The sequence below is a fragment of the Numida meleagris genome, chromosome 8 (assembly GCF_002078875.1).
Source record: "Numida meleagris isolate 19003 breed g44 Domestic line chromosome 8, NumMel1.0, whole genome shotgun sequence".
Taxonomy (NCBI): domain Eukaryota; kingdom Metazoa; phylum Chordata; class Aves; order Galliformes; family Numididae; genus Numida; species Numida meleagris.
Genome location: NC_034416.1, coordinates 11,191,491 through 11,207,890, shown reverse-complemented (window position 1 = coordinate 11,207,890; position 16,400 = coordinate 11,191,491).

Here is a 16,400-nt window from a genome sequence, read left to right as displayed (position 1 = left end):
TTTTTTTTTTTTTTTTGCCTTGCCTACCTCCATCTGTGCATCTTCCTCTCCATCCCCTTCAGCACTTCTCCATCCATCTGCACCTGCACACAGCATCACCCCATAGCATCTCCTTCCCTCTGAGTGTCCCCACACCCGGATCCTGTCATTGCTCACGTGTGATGTTTGGTGGCTGTGGGTCTGCAGCCCTTACGGCTGCTCCCAGCCCTGCGGAGGTGTGATGGGCAGCAGGGCTGTTGTCTCAGAGCAGTGAAACCCCAAAACTTGCTGGAGATGGGGATGGAGGCTGTGGGGTTGGTAGGAGGGTGCTTGGTCATGCTCAGAGCAAATCCCCTCTCAAGGGAGCAGCATGCATTTATCCTAGCCAGAAAACCCAGCCCCAGCAGCTGAGAAGCTGAAGCGCCCCAAAAGTACAGCGCTTTAGGTCTGGATCTGCATGGGGAAATGTCAGCTCCAGCAATAGGAGATGTGTGCTTCTTCCCAGATGCAGGCACAGCCACTGTACGATGCTCATGCAGCAAGCAGATCCATAAAGCAGAGCTGTGGAGTCCATTGCTTGCACACAGGGGCAGAGGGGAGGCCTCAGGGGGCAGAATCCTGAGTTCTGCATCTCTGGTACCACCAGAAAACCTCATCCTTGCTGGCCTGAGGGATGGCAGAGGGACAACGGGCAGTCCCCACACACCCTAGTCCAGCCTACTTCCTTCTCATCCTCCGAGTGCCAGTGATGCTCTGCCAACAAGCTGATGCTCTGCCAACCCAGGAGCTCAGAAGCTTTTTTCCCCTCCTGCTTTCCACCAGCACAGCTCTGAGTCATGGTCTCCCCTCTGCTGCTTGCGCAGAGATTGCAGCATCAGGTGATGGGGAGGATGCGGCTGCCAGAGCCGTTCACTGGGAGCTCTCTGCTCGGTGGAGACATAGGCAGAATTATTGCAGAGGTGAATTGGCCCTCCTGGGTGCCTTGCGGTGAGCCCAGGCATTTCCAGCTGGCAGCTCCCGGGCTCATTCACTCTCTTTTGACAACCAGAAGCTTTCCTGAGGGGTTTTTAATCCTCCTTTCACTGGGCTCTTCCTGGTGGTCACCCCATTGCCCTTCTCCTCAATTTCTGCATTTCAGCAGCTCCTGGATGTAACTTTCCCCAAGGAAACAAGCATCACGCCAAGCTGAGTGATGCTGCAAGGAACTGACTGCAGTCTCTGCCCAGAATATGTCCTGAAGGTCGGGGACTGTGTGCTTTTCCAAACACACAAGCCTCCATGTTTTGAATGTCGCCTTGTCTAGAGGACACAGCTCTGAGCGCCTTGCCCTGGGTTTGCTCCACCTTGGCTATGAACTTTCTGAGCAAGAGTGACCCACAGTGGCATCCCCCATGCACGCTGCACACAGTGTCACTGATGCTGAAGCGTAGACAGGGCGCATGCACAGTTAGGGACACAGTGAGGCACTATGGGGACAGTAGGAATACTCTCCAGCTCTAATCCATTGATGAACCTGTCTTCCTTCCACCTCCTGAATGGGTTCGTGGTGTACTCCTGTGCTAGCCCAGGCAGGGAAGAGAACAGGTGTCCTTCATAGACAGTCCCAAAGCATTTATCTAGGACTTATCAGTTCCTTGGAAAGAACTGATATCCTGAGATCCTTACAACCAGGATGTGCAAAAACACAGCAAAGCAAAGAGGAACGCTTCTACAGCAGTAGTAATAATGAACATTTTAATGACAGCCCCATAAGCTGGCTTTGGAAATTCATCCCGAGACAAGCCCTTACACAGATGTGATGAGCCGGAAAGCTCTTCAGGTCACTGCTGCTCCTTGTGAGGGTCAGATGTGGTGGCTGTCTGCCACAGCAAGCAAAGTTAGCAAAAGGAGTTGGGGACACTGGTACCATGACACTTACAGATGCTCTTGCTCATCATTCCCATAGGGAACCAACTGTCTCCAGCAAGGTCTATGCCTAAGAAACTCCTTCTCCATGTTGTTTTTTCAAAGACTACTCATAGTTTCTCCTTCTGGCTGTCTGCCTTTAGCCAATGAACCCTTGCAGTGCTCCTAATCCCCACGTTTTCAATCAAAGGACACCTCTATGCAGACTTTTCAGAGGATTGTCCTGCCTGCCATGTGGTTGGTGCCTCGGGCGGTTGCCTGCAGACTCCAGCTGTTTTTATTACCTAAGTGGGTTTGATTGCTCCTTCATTTGTGCCTGAATGAGAGCGTTTGGCACCCTCATGGGCTTTAATGGGGTCTGTGTGCTCTAGCTACCAATTATACCCGCTGGCAGCGATTAACAGGAACAGAGAGCGGAGGGGACACAGCTTTCCAGGCCTCCAGGAGAGGATCCAGTGGAAAAGGCACGTTGAGAACTTCCTGCAGAATGGTGGCTTAGAGGCCCTACAGCTGCCCCTAGGTGACCACTGCCACATCCTTCTCATCAGCTGCCTAGGCTCACTCTGTGCAAGCTCAGACACTTTGGCCAATGGTGGGATGGTAAAGGTGGGCGTGTTGGTGGGAAGCCAGTGGGGTGCACCCACTGCCTTTTCCTCATGGTCCTTTCAGGAGCCTGAGCAGGAGTTAAGCCAAAAAACTGCACTGGTGAGACCATGGCACAGGCTGCCCAGAGAGCTGTGGGTGCCCCATCCCTGGAGGTGTTCAAAGCCAGGTTGGATGGGGCCCTGGGCAGCCTGAGCTGGTGGGGGCAGCCAGCCCACAGCAGGGAGTTGGAACTGCATGGGATTAAGATCTCTTCCAACCCAAACATTCTGTGATTCTATGAATTTCTAGCGCACTGGAAATTTTAGGTTTATGCTTCAATCCAGTCTGAATAAGTAAATTTCTTGGTCCCATTGCCATCGCAGGTCCTGCACAGGACCATGCCTCCAGCAACGTCCTCTCCACCCCAGGCTGCTGAGAGCACATCTCATCCCCACCATCTGTGGGGATCCCCGGGGAGGATCCATCCATCAGAATTAAGATGTTCAGGGATTAAATGCTTCGATCTCATCGGAATTGACGTTTTCTGATGGAAATTGGATTTGTCGGAAAATGTGTAAGAGGCCGTACCTGCACGGGTGATGGTTTAAATGGCTTGCTTGAGTGCAGGAGCAGAAAAATCAAGCCCCGAGCGCTTTTTAACAGATGCACTAAACTCTATAAGCTGTCTTGCTGCTGAGAGAGGCCAATGGCATCAAGGAGAGCATTTCACAAGGCACTCACAGTGATTTAAACTTGGTGTGTAATGAAGAACAGGCTTGGTACAAGATAAAGTGATACCCCATTCAGCTCTGGAGAACAGTGGCAAGGCAGAAGACTCATCAGAGTCAAATTCTGCATGTTTTCTCACCCCAGATTAGGAGAATTAGAAAAAGACATCAAGTCGCAGCTCAAAATATCATGCTTTCAAAGCAACTTTTTCAGGAGACTGGGAGAGGGCTATGGGAAGAGTTCCCAGTGATGGCAAGATGACTTTCTTATCCCGAATACCAGAGAGTGTTTTACTGCACAGATCTTGCACTTGAGGTGTAAGAGGAAAGACTATCCATGCAGGCCAGCGCTGCACGCCAGTTTGTAAAAATCCTTATTAAAACCCCACTGAGCCTAATCGTGAAAGATAGCTTTTAATTAAAAAGTGCAACATTCAGCCAAGTTTTGCGGGGAGATTGCTATGACCCCAGGAGATGCCAACCAACAATAGACCATACTCCTTCCGGAGTGAGGGATTTTTCCCATCCCTTGCTGTTAGCTGGCAGGGAGCATCTCCGACTGTTTTAAATGGGCAACTTCACAAGTTTCCTGAGTGTGGTTTCTTCCATTAGGAAATGGGAATCCTTTAACAGCTCACCCAGGCAGCAAAATTCCTCCACTCCATCTATTGCATTAGGAGCCCAGAGTCCACGCTGCTCAACTTGGTGGAGCGGGGAGAGAGAGCAAGAGAAAAGAAAATCCAGATGGGGCAAAGTGTAGCTCGACTTTTTAATGCTAAATTATTTACAGTAAGTAAAATCGTGTGTGTCAATTGTGAAAAGAGTCCAATTTGTTTGATTTACATTGCAGGGGGGTGCCCTAGGGTAGGGGGTGTTTAACTATCTCCTCTAATGTAATTGCCTATGGCAGCCCGTTAAATATTTGATAGGCTGCCTGAGCAAAGTAAGGAACTTTGTCTGATACGCTCCTGCAACCCTTTCAGTGTATCGAATGTATCTGCAGCCAGAGAGTACCGGAGCCCTTTCTATTGTGTAACTGGTGCTAAGAGTGCTTATTTTAAGCCCTTATGGACCGCAAAGGGCATGTTTTAGCCCGCTTTTGGGGTATGTTTGGGTAGTGTGGCAATATGTGCTTTCCACTGGAAAATAGGGCTCTTCCCCAGTACCAACAGTTTTCTCATGCATAAGAAACCCTTCAGCTGGTCTGGCCTCAGCTCGCACTGTGGCTGGAGGTTGGTAGTTGGGATGAGGGTATGTGAGAGGTGGGAAGGACAGCAGAAGGGTCTGTGGGCACCAACAGCGGAAGTGGACTGCAAAAAATATTTTGGCGGTCCCAGACTGCGCAGCCCAGCCCCAAATCAGGCTCTTACTGCTTTTATATTATTAATGTGCAAGGTGGATGTCCTCAGAGTGATCTACATGTTACTGAGGAGGCACGAAATCTCTCAACACTGCCCCATACACATCTGCTGGGTGCCTTCATGGGAAGGGCATACTGGGTACCTCCTCTCCATCATGGCTGCATCCAACTCTGGTCTCTATGTGTGGAAGAGCAGCTCACCCTAAAAGCTAATTGTAAGAGCACTGCCCAGCTCCTGGGTGTTTCCACTCCAGCCTTTGCCATCAGCAGCTCTGTCCTCAAGAAGAAAACTGTTCTGTAACCCATGAAAAGAGGAGAAAAGCAAAGTGTTTGACTAATCTGATCCTGAGACGTGCCCAACTGCCTGCAAAGCCTGCTGCCTGCCTTGTGGATTTGCCCCAGATCAGCAGTTTGGTTTGGTTGAAAGACTATGGGAGACGTGGACGAGACTTGTTTGGTTGTAAGGGAACTTCTCTTCTAATGCTCTCCACCACTGCAGGAGAAGAATCCAGCTGCTTAATGAAATGCTGGAGGAGGGAACAGGTTCACTTAATGTGATGGCTTTTAAGGACCATCTTGGTTCCGAGGATATTTACACTTTTTTCGTCTTTCCATGTGTTTTTGTACCACAACTGATTTGGAAGAGCCTCTGGGGAAGGCAGTCATGCAAACACTGCAAGTCCTATTCCTAAACCAGAAGAGTCTACAATCCAGGAAGGATTGTTATCCTTGTTTTATGCAGGGAGAACCACACCCTGCAAGTGACTTGCTCTATACCAACAAGGGATATACCTGGAACTCATCAGCAGGGTACTTTGAGATTCTGGGCAATAGCAGGAACATCTGAATTCCAGCACTGATTGAACTGGGAGCAGGTGACAAACCTCAGGGCACAGCCTTCGAGAAGAGTACTCTCAGATGTCCTCAGTGGTATATCCCAGCTCAAGGGACATTTTACTTTCTGTACCCAAGAGGTGACCTCCTCCAGCCATCACTCAGGCTAAAGAAGAAAGCAGTTTGGAGCAGACATGAACCTAGATAGCTTAAGTTCTACTGCAGAACATGACTGAGGTCAGCACCTTCATATCGTAGAATCATAGAACTACTTGGGTTGGAAGAGACCTTAAAGATCATCTGGTTGTGGGGTTTCGTACAGACCCTGAGCAGCCTGTAGGAGATAGTAGTGCCTCAAGTTACTCCTGGGGAGGATGCAGGGAGCTGGAAGACTCCCCAGGAAGCCCCCATACCTCTCTGGTCAACCCTACCAGTCCCTGGGAATTCCTAGAGGGCAGGAAATATCATACCACCAGCCTGGGGTGGTAAATATTTAACAAGGGGAAAACCCCTTCCTTTCCACCTTCCCTCTGCATACATATTCAATTCCTGCATCTCTTTCAGCTGGAGGCTCTGCCCTTCAGCTCTCAGGCTTTTCTGTCACAGTGCCATGGCAGAGCAGCAGCAAGGAAGGCTGAACCCCTTCATTGAGGTAGCCATAGATCAGTGACTACCATGACTGGTGTTTGGCCAGTGGTAGTCAAACATGAAATAGCTTGTGTTCCCATTGATGGACACCTTGTCTTGTGCAAGTTTCCTTCTGGGACTTTCACAGTCTTATGCTAACACCGAAGTACAACCCCTGTCTGCCAGGGCAGTGTAACAGCTGGTTCAGGTAAAACCATATTTTCTAGTTTAATAGTTTTGGCACCCATGAGGGCTGTTCCCCAACACTCCTTCACTTGCTGCCATATTCAGACACACAGTGAGATGTGCTTCATTCAGATGTCCAGCAAAAATGTGAGATAAAGTGGAACTGCGTCTCCTTCTGGAAACTACATCCTTGTCACAACAACCAAGCCATGTCCCATAGCGGTGGGGTCTCCATGCCCTCTACTGTTTGGAGGGGTATGGTGACCCAGAACTGGAAGAGATGGAAATGTCCAGTCAGTACCCTGTTTGATGCAGGATGCTGATGGCATTGCATGATGGAGTTTGAACATCTCCAGGAATGGAGATACCCTATTCTCTCTGGGGACACTGCTTGGTAAGCAGGGAGAGACTGTCAAAGATCTGAATCTACAAATGCAACCAAAGCTTGCCTGGGGGTGTTGCATCTGCCTGATTTAGCATGCAAACACTGCAGGGGTATGCAGATGAAAGAAGCAGGCTCAGCCAGCACCCCAGGCAGAGAGGAGAAAGTGAAACCCACACCAGACGATACACTTGTCCTTGTGAACACACTGGAGTTTCTCAGGGGGTTTCTAAAGTAACGGGGTCTTCTCAGAGGGTTCTTGGAGTGGTGGTCAGTGGGAGGTTGGGATGGCTGATCTGGATGGGATAAAACAAGGATGGAAGACCATCTGATGAGGAGCAGAAGGAAAGTCCTGGCAGGCTCCTGGGATGCAGACAGAGGTTTTGCAGAGCGTGGCCAAGCAGGGATCCAGGCTGATGCTCCCAGGCCCCCAGGGACTCCCAGCCTGCCGACACCAAGACTCTCTGTGGTTCTCTATCCCTCGCTGTTCGCTCCAGCTCTTACAGAAACCAGCTCTATTAATATCCCCATCTCTTCCTCTCGGCCCATTATTCTCCTGATGGCCCAAATTTCCAGTTAGCTCCTCTCCAAATTTAAACGATTGCTTCCCCCTCTACTCTCAACACCCCCCCTACCTTTCCGAGAGATGATGTCACTGATGACCTATATTCTCCTTCTTCTCAAATGGCTGGCGCCGGGGCTATTAGATCCCTGCTGCTGGGCTGTGATTGGCTGACAGCCAGTCCTAACCTCACAAGTAACCACGACCATTCACTACCAGAAGGAAACTCAGGCACTGCCGGAAAAGTTGGGGATAGGAAGGAAGGATGGAGCTGGCTAGAGCTTACTCCCACCCAGGAGGGATGGTGCCAGTGAGGGGAGGAAGTAGGAGGAAAAGTTGGCAGGTTTGATCAGAATAAACCAATCATGGGAGATGTAGAAAGCATCTTCAATGCTCCACTTGCCCCTGGTGACTGTGAGGATGTAGTGGCTGAGACCCCATGGTCTGCTGGCAGGGTAGCTTCTCCTCTCACCCATCTTGCTCCTAAAGCACTGCAGATACTGATGGAGACAGCACTGTGACATGTGTTTGCACACCCTGTATCTTCTACCCCAAAGCCTGTAATAGCCCAGAATGCCAATTCAGCAGTCCCTTGTGAGCCTAGAGGGCTCAGGTGTGTTGTATTTCTTTGCTAGGCAAAGCACAGTATCAAAAGCCAGTGTGTTTTACTGCAGTGGTGAACTCTCCAAGTACTTTCTTGTGTCACGACTCCATGGAGAATCTCAGCACCTGCCTGCACAAAGTCGTTAATCAACCAAGAAGCCAAAGCTCAATCAAACTAAGGAAGAGGAGCCTGTGAATGGCTGGCTAGAAGAGACCTTCCTGATGGTGGGAAGAAACAGGACGTGTGCTGCTGCGACTCTAGTCAGGACATTCTATTCCTAAAGCCTTCTTAAGGTGCTGTCTCTGGCTCTTCTCAGTGCACAACGGTGCTTCAGTCCCATCCAGTCCAAAGACAGGGAAGAACTACCAGAACCAATGCCTTTGGTACTACCTGGTGCTGATCAGCTGGAGATCACAGGAAGGGGAAAGGCAACCATGAATAAAAGTAGGAATAGAGCCTGATAAATCACTCCCATTTCTGGGATGCTGCAACCCCAGCAGACTCCCTCGTCCATAAGCATACTCCATCATTACCAACTCCCACAGCTGGCAGGAGACTTACCTGAACAGGCGAAGGGCTCAGTCATGCAAGAAAGACATCCCGAAGGGCAACTGCAACCTCCTGCTTCTTCTAAACAAATTACTTTTTGTTAGAAGTGAGCTTTTGGCTGAATAGTCCAACATTTACCTGCAATAGCACTTCTATGTCACCCTTTCACAGGGTCCAGCTGCTCTTGAGACACAGCCAAAGCAATACAGCAACCACAGGGGACAAACCTGCAGACTATCTCCTTAAACAAGGGAGATTCCTTCTGGGCCTCACCCTGGTTTATTTAGCAAAGGGACTTCCCTAGGTGTTAATGCAGTTTGTATTTCCAGCCAGAGAGATTGGGGAAAAAAAAGAAGAAGAAAGAAATGGTAAGAAAAAAAGGAAGAAGGAAAGAACAGGCATAAAATGAGAAGAGGAAGAGAAGAAAAATAAGGAAGGAAAGAAAGAGTCTTGGTTTTCTGAGTTAGAAGCAAAATTATCTTGATTTCCGTTTGAATAATTCATGTTTGCCACGGGCCATGTATTCCTGAGCTTGGGTGTCAAGTGTTTATTGAATATATCTCTTGACAGGGCACTTGTGTGATATTCAGCCATTGCCAGAGCATTAAAAAAATACACACAACAAATGGAAAAGGGAGGGGGGGAAGGAAACACTGAAATGACGGCTTCCTCCACTTCAGTTTGAGAATAATTGGTCCAAATGAAGCCCCTTTCCTTTCAATAAAGTCTCCCCTGCCCCCACCCCTCTGTGGGGAACTATCTGGGAGCCCAGCTCTGGGCTGGGACATTGTCCTTACTCCCCGAGGGAGAAGCTCTGCGATAATCCTAGAAAGTGGGCTTGGCTGGTGCTGGAGGAAGCGGAGCCTTTTTCACCTCCTCAGGCTTTATCAGGCTATGGATACCTGATCCAGAGGAAATGAAATGTCCCATCCCAAATGTTTCCATTTGTAGGGCTGGTTTCTGGATGTCTTGGTAAGGACAGGGTTCTTCACCTCTGTCAATTCTGTAGTTATTGCATTATAACCATGCTGCACTCCTAACATTAGCTCTGCAGAGGACTTGAAGAACATGCATGTAGGCAACAATTCCTCTTCACCTGGCAGTATTTTACCTGGAGGGACAGCAGCAGCTGTGCTCCCATCCCAGACTTGCTGTTGTCTCCTCTGCTCCCTTACTGCAGGGGGCAAGCACTGAAGACGAAAGGCTTTCTGTGGAGCAGGAAGGAGGACAGAGGACATGACATCTGTCAAGGTGTTCTGAAATGAAGGTGCTGAAAACTCACCCAGCCAGGACAGTCAAGCAATGCAAGGCTACCAGAGGACTTTGGCCACCTCATATGGCTGCTTCTGTATGGTGAAAAAACTCTTTATGAAGGGCCATTGCTTTTGCCACGTGGCCTGAGCTTCTGCAGCAGGACCATCCTCAGGGGGACACTTCTCCCCCAAAGTGCTGTGCCACCTCGTGTCCTGCCCTGAGATCCTACAGCTGCCCTGTCAGGCACAGGCTGCCCCACAACACTCCGCATCCAATGGCAGAGGGATGGGGGGTGAGGGAGCAACATTGGCAAAGAGGACAGAGGAAGGAGTAATGCAGGGATGCTTTAGTGTGAGACCAGGACCACTGCCCTCCTGAACACCCGGACAGCAAACAAGACCTCCAAACTGCGTCATTTGAACAACTGTTGGGGGAAAGGGAGGCAGCCAGACAGGGAGACGGAGCCCCTGCCGCCTGCTTTCTCCCAGCACCCAGATCACAGCTGGTGCACCAGCAGGGATCCCTGCCTGGCCATATGCTCTACGTGCTGCTTCAATTACCCCTGGAGGAGCCGGGGCTGGCAGGGCTCCTGGGAGAAGGAGGAGGGGTCATGGGGGGAAGGGGAGGGGGGATCCGGCCGCAGCCTCCTCCAGCCGCAGCTCGTGAATGAGCAGGATGCGGAAAATGGAGAAGGGCCGGTGAGTATATATAAGAGCATCTTTACTGTGGTCCATGTGGGACACCCGCAGTGCACCCCCAGGGCCAGCCCCATGGGCTGCACATTTGTATAAGGAAGAGCATCCCCTGTACGAGAGCTTCCCCTTCACAAGAGCATCCTCAGCATACATACAAAAGCATCCCCAGAATCTGAGAGCATTCCCAATGCATGAAAACATCCTCAGCGTATAAGAACATCCATAGCATGCAGGAATGCGCTGCTGGGTTTAACTGCCCCGCACAGACCAGGAGGCATCCCAGGGTGCAGAGCCTCTGTGCACCCCCTGTGTGCTGGATCCTGTTCAGAAAGCTCCCAGCCAGAACTCAAGTCTTGGTATCTGGTATCAGGGCTCTGTGCAAAACTGTAAGGGGATGTTCCAGTCCTCTCCAAAATGTCCCATAGTCAGAAATTTGGCTTTCCAAACTGAGTCTTTGAAGAAATTTTGTAAGAGAGAAATCAAGTTTTTACACTCCTGCTTTTCATGAAATTAAAGTGTTCATGGGAGTCTGATTCTTTGAAGATTTATTTACTGGAAAACCAAGGGCTTAAAAAACTAAAATTTTTCACCTTCAGCCTTCACTTCTTATTTTCTCACCCCCTTTTAGCTTTCTTCTGAAATTGTTTGTGATTCAGAATTTAATTCGTGGAGAAATACATAATTGGGATTACCTGGTCAAAGTAAAAATTATTTGAGTTTCCTGATCAGTTCTAGTATATGGCTCTCTCACTATACCCCACAATCAGATCTGAGGAAATACATTTGCATGTGTAATACTAATTGCTTCGGTGCTCATTATCACTTGGCCTCTTCTCATGAAAAGAAAATCTCTGCTTCAGACGCACACATCTTTAATGTCAATCATCAGGACTTGATATGAAGCTTATCAGATGATTTAGAAATTCACCGCCTTCCTTTTGGTTTTTTTCCAACCACTGGAAATATTTTAATGAGCAGAAACAGCAGAATTCATTTCAAGTAGTTGTTGTGAAATGTAGAACATGAACACATGCTATCAACAAATCAGCCAAACAGGACATGTCAGCATTCAAGGCAGCATTTGGGGCCAACAAAGACTCATCCAGTGGGTTATGCTTGTACTTGTTCTGATTTTGTGCAAGCGTTTTGCTCCTGGAAGCATGAGAGCTGCCTCTACTGTGACTCTGGAGCACAGCCAGGTTCTAGCCTTGGTAGACATTCTTGGATTCAGTTTGGGCACAAACTAGTTGAATATTAGGAAAAATGTATTCTCAGAATCAACAGACTGCCCAGGGAGGTGGTGGAGTCATTGTCCCTGGAGGTACTCAAGAAAAGGGTAGACGTAGTGCTGAGTGACATGGTCTAGAGCAGCCACAGGCATGGTTTGATGGTTGGACTAGATGATCTTAGTGGTCTTTCCCACATTAATAATTCTGTGATTCTATGACAATCGCTCAGTCACTCCAGCACCAACAGTTCCTTGACGTTCATAGGATGGAAACTCAGAGCAGGAAGAGACTGTGCCGTCAAAACAGAGTTAAGTGAAGGCAACTACACCATGTCCTAGCAGGTGGGCAACCATTCTCTGCAGCTTTAATTGCAAATATCACCTCACTGCGTCTCTTCTCAAGCTCTTCACATCCACACTCTGCCCTTGACACCTTAATTATGGCCAGTAGCTGTTGACCAACGCCAAACCACTGTCTGCATTGCCGAGACCACCAGAATTTTCAGAGATGGAATGGGATTCATCTGGTAGACAAACCTGGAGGTGCACAAGGCGGTGAGGGGCTCAGCAGCAGGCTGGGTCAGGTCAGGAAGCGGCTGCCCACAGGTCAGAGAGGGCTCATGTGAAGTCTGGTGCAAGCTCTGGCCTTGCCCAGACGACATGCAATGGGCTGATCCTGCTGTGAACTACATCCTGGGAGCCCTAATTAATGCCCTCAACAATGCATTAGCATGAAGTGTGCAGCTGAGCCACAGTCCTGCCGTGATAACTGAGCTCTGCAGGTAGAGGCTGCTTGGCTGAACTGAGAAATCAGGGATGGAGAGAAAAAAAGAGAATCCCAAAGTGTTTTGACTTCAGATATTCTTGCAAAAAACCTGAAAATCTCCCAAGTCAAGAAAACCATCATGTCCAAGCAAAGCAGATGAGTTATGCAAAGCGTAAGAATATGAATGAGTCTTGAGTGCATGTTGCTCACCAGGGCAGCGATGAGAAAACATTGCTTTCTCCTGATGGAAATTCAGTATCACATGGGAAGTCTTGAGCATGCTTCCTAGAGAAAGGAATCAGCTCTCCAGTTCATTCTGGTTGGAGTCAGACCTGGGGAAATACCCAAGCTTTCCCCAATTTGTTTGTATGGACATAGAAGGCTGAAAGCTGCTTCCAGCCTGCACCAGCATTCCCAGTTCTCAAAGCCATGAGGTTAACACAAAGATTGGTGTGAGACCTGATCCCCAGTCTGTAATTCAAATTTCTGCTGCTGAGAAAGGGAAAAAATGGCAATTTGGAATAAACCATGCAATCAACAGTTACAGTTCATGCAACATTCTCCCAGTTTGACAAACTGAATGAAATTTTACTGAATGAAATGTCAGGGGAAACGTTCCCCACAATTTGCTTTTGCTTTCAAATCCAAGGAGAAATCTCCACAATGTCTCCTGGTTCAGACAACTCTCCCCCAGAACTCAGCCAAAAAGCATTCGTGTTCCCACAGAGCTCATCCATTTCATTACAGGTTTCATCTACACTCAGCCAGTCTGGAGGGAACTAGAGACAGAAAAGAGAAATCAATGGATGTGGAGCTGAATGAGCTGATACTGATGGGAGAGGCTGTCAAGCTTCATATCTATCCATCAGATCTGGGCATTGTTGCCACAAGGTGTAAGTGCAGCTGAGCTGGCACTGGCATGAGGCTTTCAGAGGTATTCAGGAGAATACCCATGATGTGAATGGGGATAAAACACACAAGCATCCCGGGACTGAATTAGCCAGACCAAAAGAAGGAGAATAAACCTGCTGCTTGCCCAGTCCATGCAGAGCTGCTTTGAGGACAATTTATTGCTGTTATCCCAGAGGATGAAGAGGGAAGAGGAAAGCTATGCAAGGCAGTAGATTACCTCGTGCTGCCCTGATTCTGAGCCATGAGCATGATTTCAGCAATCCCTCATATGTGAGAGAGCCCTTCACCCCCAAATCCAGCACCTCTTTTGCATCTCCATGTATTTAAACCAAAACCTTCTTGCATTGATCAAAGCCTGAAATCAATGGGCATCAGAGTGCTAAGACACCATCCAAATAAAGATAATACAAACAGCAATAAAATAGCACCATTGATTTTAAAATACCCTATCTGAGGCTTTATAAAGTATTCATTAAATGTCTATTAGGATAAATTGAAAGCATTAGGAACATAGGTAACTGGTTATGCAGATTTGCAAGTGTTTTTGGTTAATTTATAAACTCCACATCCACATAGATAGAGAAGTAGAAATTGGTATAATTATTCCAATCCGTTTTCTTATTCTCTCTATAGCTCTAAGTTGCGAATATCGTGCCATCAGAACCAGAAAGGCAGTGGCTTCTTTCCCTCCTGTATTTGCAGGAGGTCAATAAGCTAAGAAAGGAGACTGAATTTTTCATCTGTTAGAAGGAACAAAGCCGCATTTAGCCAACCCGTTACGTGGCTTGGGGAGAATGGCAGTGCTTCATTAGAAAGGCCCTGATGCTTGCTGATTACATGGTTGTTAATATGGTCGGGAGGGTCACAGTTTTCAAGCACATGGTGCGTTGTATCATTTTCATCTCTTGCAAAGGGAAGCTTCTTTGGTAACAGTGGGGCGCGTGTCATGTATCTATTGGGCCATCAAGAAGAATGGTAACCCGTGCTCATTTAATGGTTGTCAATCAACCACAGGGAGCTGTGACGAATCCTCTCCTCAGCAGCCTCAGAGGGAGATGCAGAATTCACCTCTGAGATGTGGGGCTTGTAGAAGGCCACAGCAGGGGAAACTTCTCTGCCTTGAAGACCTTCCCAGCTGCAGAGAAGAGCTGGTCCATGGGGTCACACTGCCCTGCAAAAATAAGGTGAAGCACAAAGAGATCACTGAAGCTCCAGGAGGGAGGGACAGGACCTCCATCGTGTGGCTAGGTGTGCGAAGCCACAGGCTGTTACCCCTGAGATGTAGCTGTAGGGGAGCATGCCTGGAGTACTGGTGGTCCTCTGAAGTCTGCTTCAGGGGGAGACCGTCTCCCCATGATTCAGTTTCCCCAGTAGAAATCAGAGAGGAAAGCTACCCTTTTCATCAGCTGGATGTCCTGAAGATCACAGAATCATAGAGTCATTAAGGTTGGAAAAGGCCTCTCTAAGATCATCTAGTCCAACCATCCACCTACCACCAATATTGCCCACTAAACTGCGTTCCTAAGTACCACATCTACCCGTTCCTTAAGCAACTCCAGGAATAGTGACTCCACCACCTCCTTGGGCTGCCTGTTCCAATTCCTCACCACTCTTTCTGGGAAGAAATCCTTCCTAATATCCAACCTGAACATTGCCTGGTGCAAATGCTGAGAAATCCTTGGAGGAACAGCACCAAGCAGCCCATGATGTTTAATTTCTGATCTTAGCCCCTTCCCTTGTCACTCTTGCCACTGCTTGCCTCCCCTCTCCCCTGCTTCTCCTCTCATTGAATGCTCTGAAAATACCTGGTTCAGTTGCTTTGTGAATTATTAGAGGCATTTACTATAGGCCCTCTCATTAATTATTCACAGCTGTTTTGTTCTGGGGCTCAGATGTAATTAATGGCTCAATTAATATTTAAATATTAACTATTTTTAAAAACCCAAGACATCTCTGTTAATCTTGTCCATTGAGAAATAAAATACTGGGCAGGCAAGGCTTGAGCACGGAAGGCGAGCAGTGCAGTGCGGAGTGACGTCTCAGTCCTGCAGGCACAGCTCCTCGTGGAAATCCAGCCTTCCCAACAGGGGTCAGGATCTTCATTCCTTTGCAAGAGCTTCTCTAAATCTACCCCTCTACCCCCACCATCTTCAAGCCCCAGCGTCCAACCCTTCATGGCCAAACATCACATCCAGGTAAACCCAAGTGGCCCTGGAGGTTTGGGGAAGCAAAGAGATGTTTTTCATTGGTGGTGATGCTGGAGCCCCTCTCCTCCATGGACATCCGATACTTTCTTATATTGTTGATATTTAGGACAGTACATTTTACAGCTGTGTTTGTGAAGAATATAGAGACATCAAGGAGCTTGTGTTTCTCTTTGATGGAGAATGCAGGGACTGGATTTCCCTGTAAAAGGCAGTATTTGGAGAGAGGGAGTGGGGGAGAGTACTGGTGATATTCCACTTTGGTGACACTGACATTGCACTGCAGATGGTTTACTTGGATTCACAGGAAAGGAAGAAAAACGTAAAAGCAAAATTATGAATTAGAAAAAGGTTGATTAAGAAACAGAAAATCAAAGTGCTGTATTCTAATAACATGCCAGAAGTTCATCACCATTAACTCTGCTCATTTTTGTTTGCCTGCTTATTTTCAAACTGAAATCTTGTCTGAACAGATTTATCCCTTCCCACCCCCAAACTCAGTGGCAAGAAAACCTTTCCCAACAAGAACAGCCCATGGGAATTTCCCCCCCAGGTACACTGCAGACATATTCCCTCTGCTCTGCCGTGGTTTCCGATCTAACATCTTCAGGCCATCAGGAGGGAGAGATCTCACCAGAAACTCCTGGCACTGAGGTTCCTCCCACTGAATGGCTTTTTGCCCCCCATCCACCTGGTGGTCAGGCAGGTCAGACCCATCTCCCATCGCCTGACCCAGTGAGAGGTTCCCCACGTTTCTCAGGAAGATGCTGGTCTCACCACCCATCCCTCTGACGGGAATTCATGGGATGGGTTTTGCTCGTGCTATATAAAGCATTACTGGAGTCAGGCACCTCCGAGTGGTTTCCGCCAGCCGTCTGCTTGCATCCTGAGAACTCACAGAGGGTGATTTACAGCACCGCCCCCCGTGCAGGCACTTACTGACGCCCACCTCGCGGGTCAGCTCGGCTCTGTACGCCAACATATACGGTAGCACACGGCGGCTGAATAATAGATGGCTGGTGCTTTGTGAAGGCCCTGTA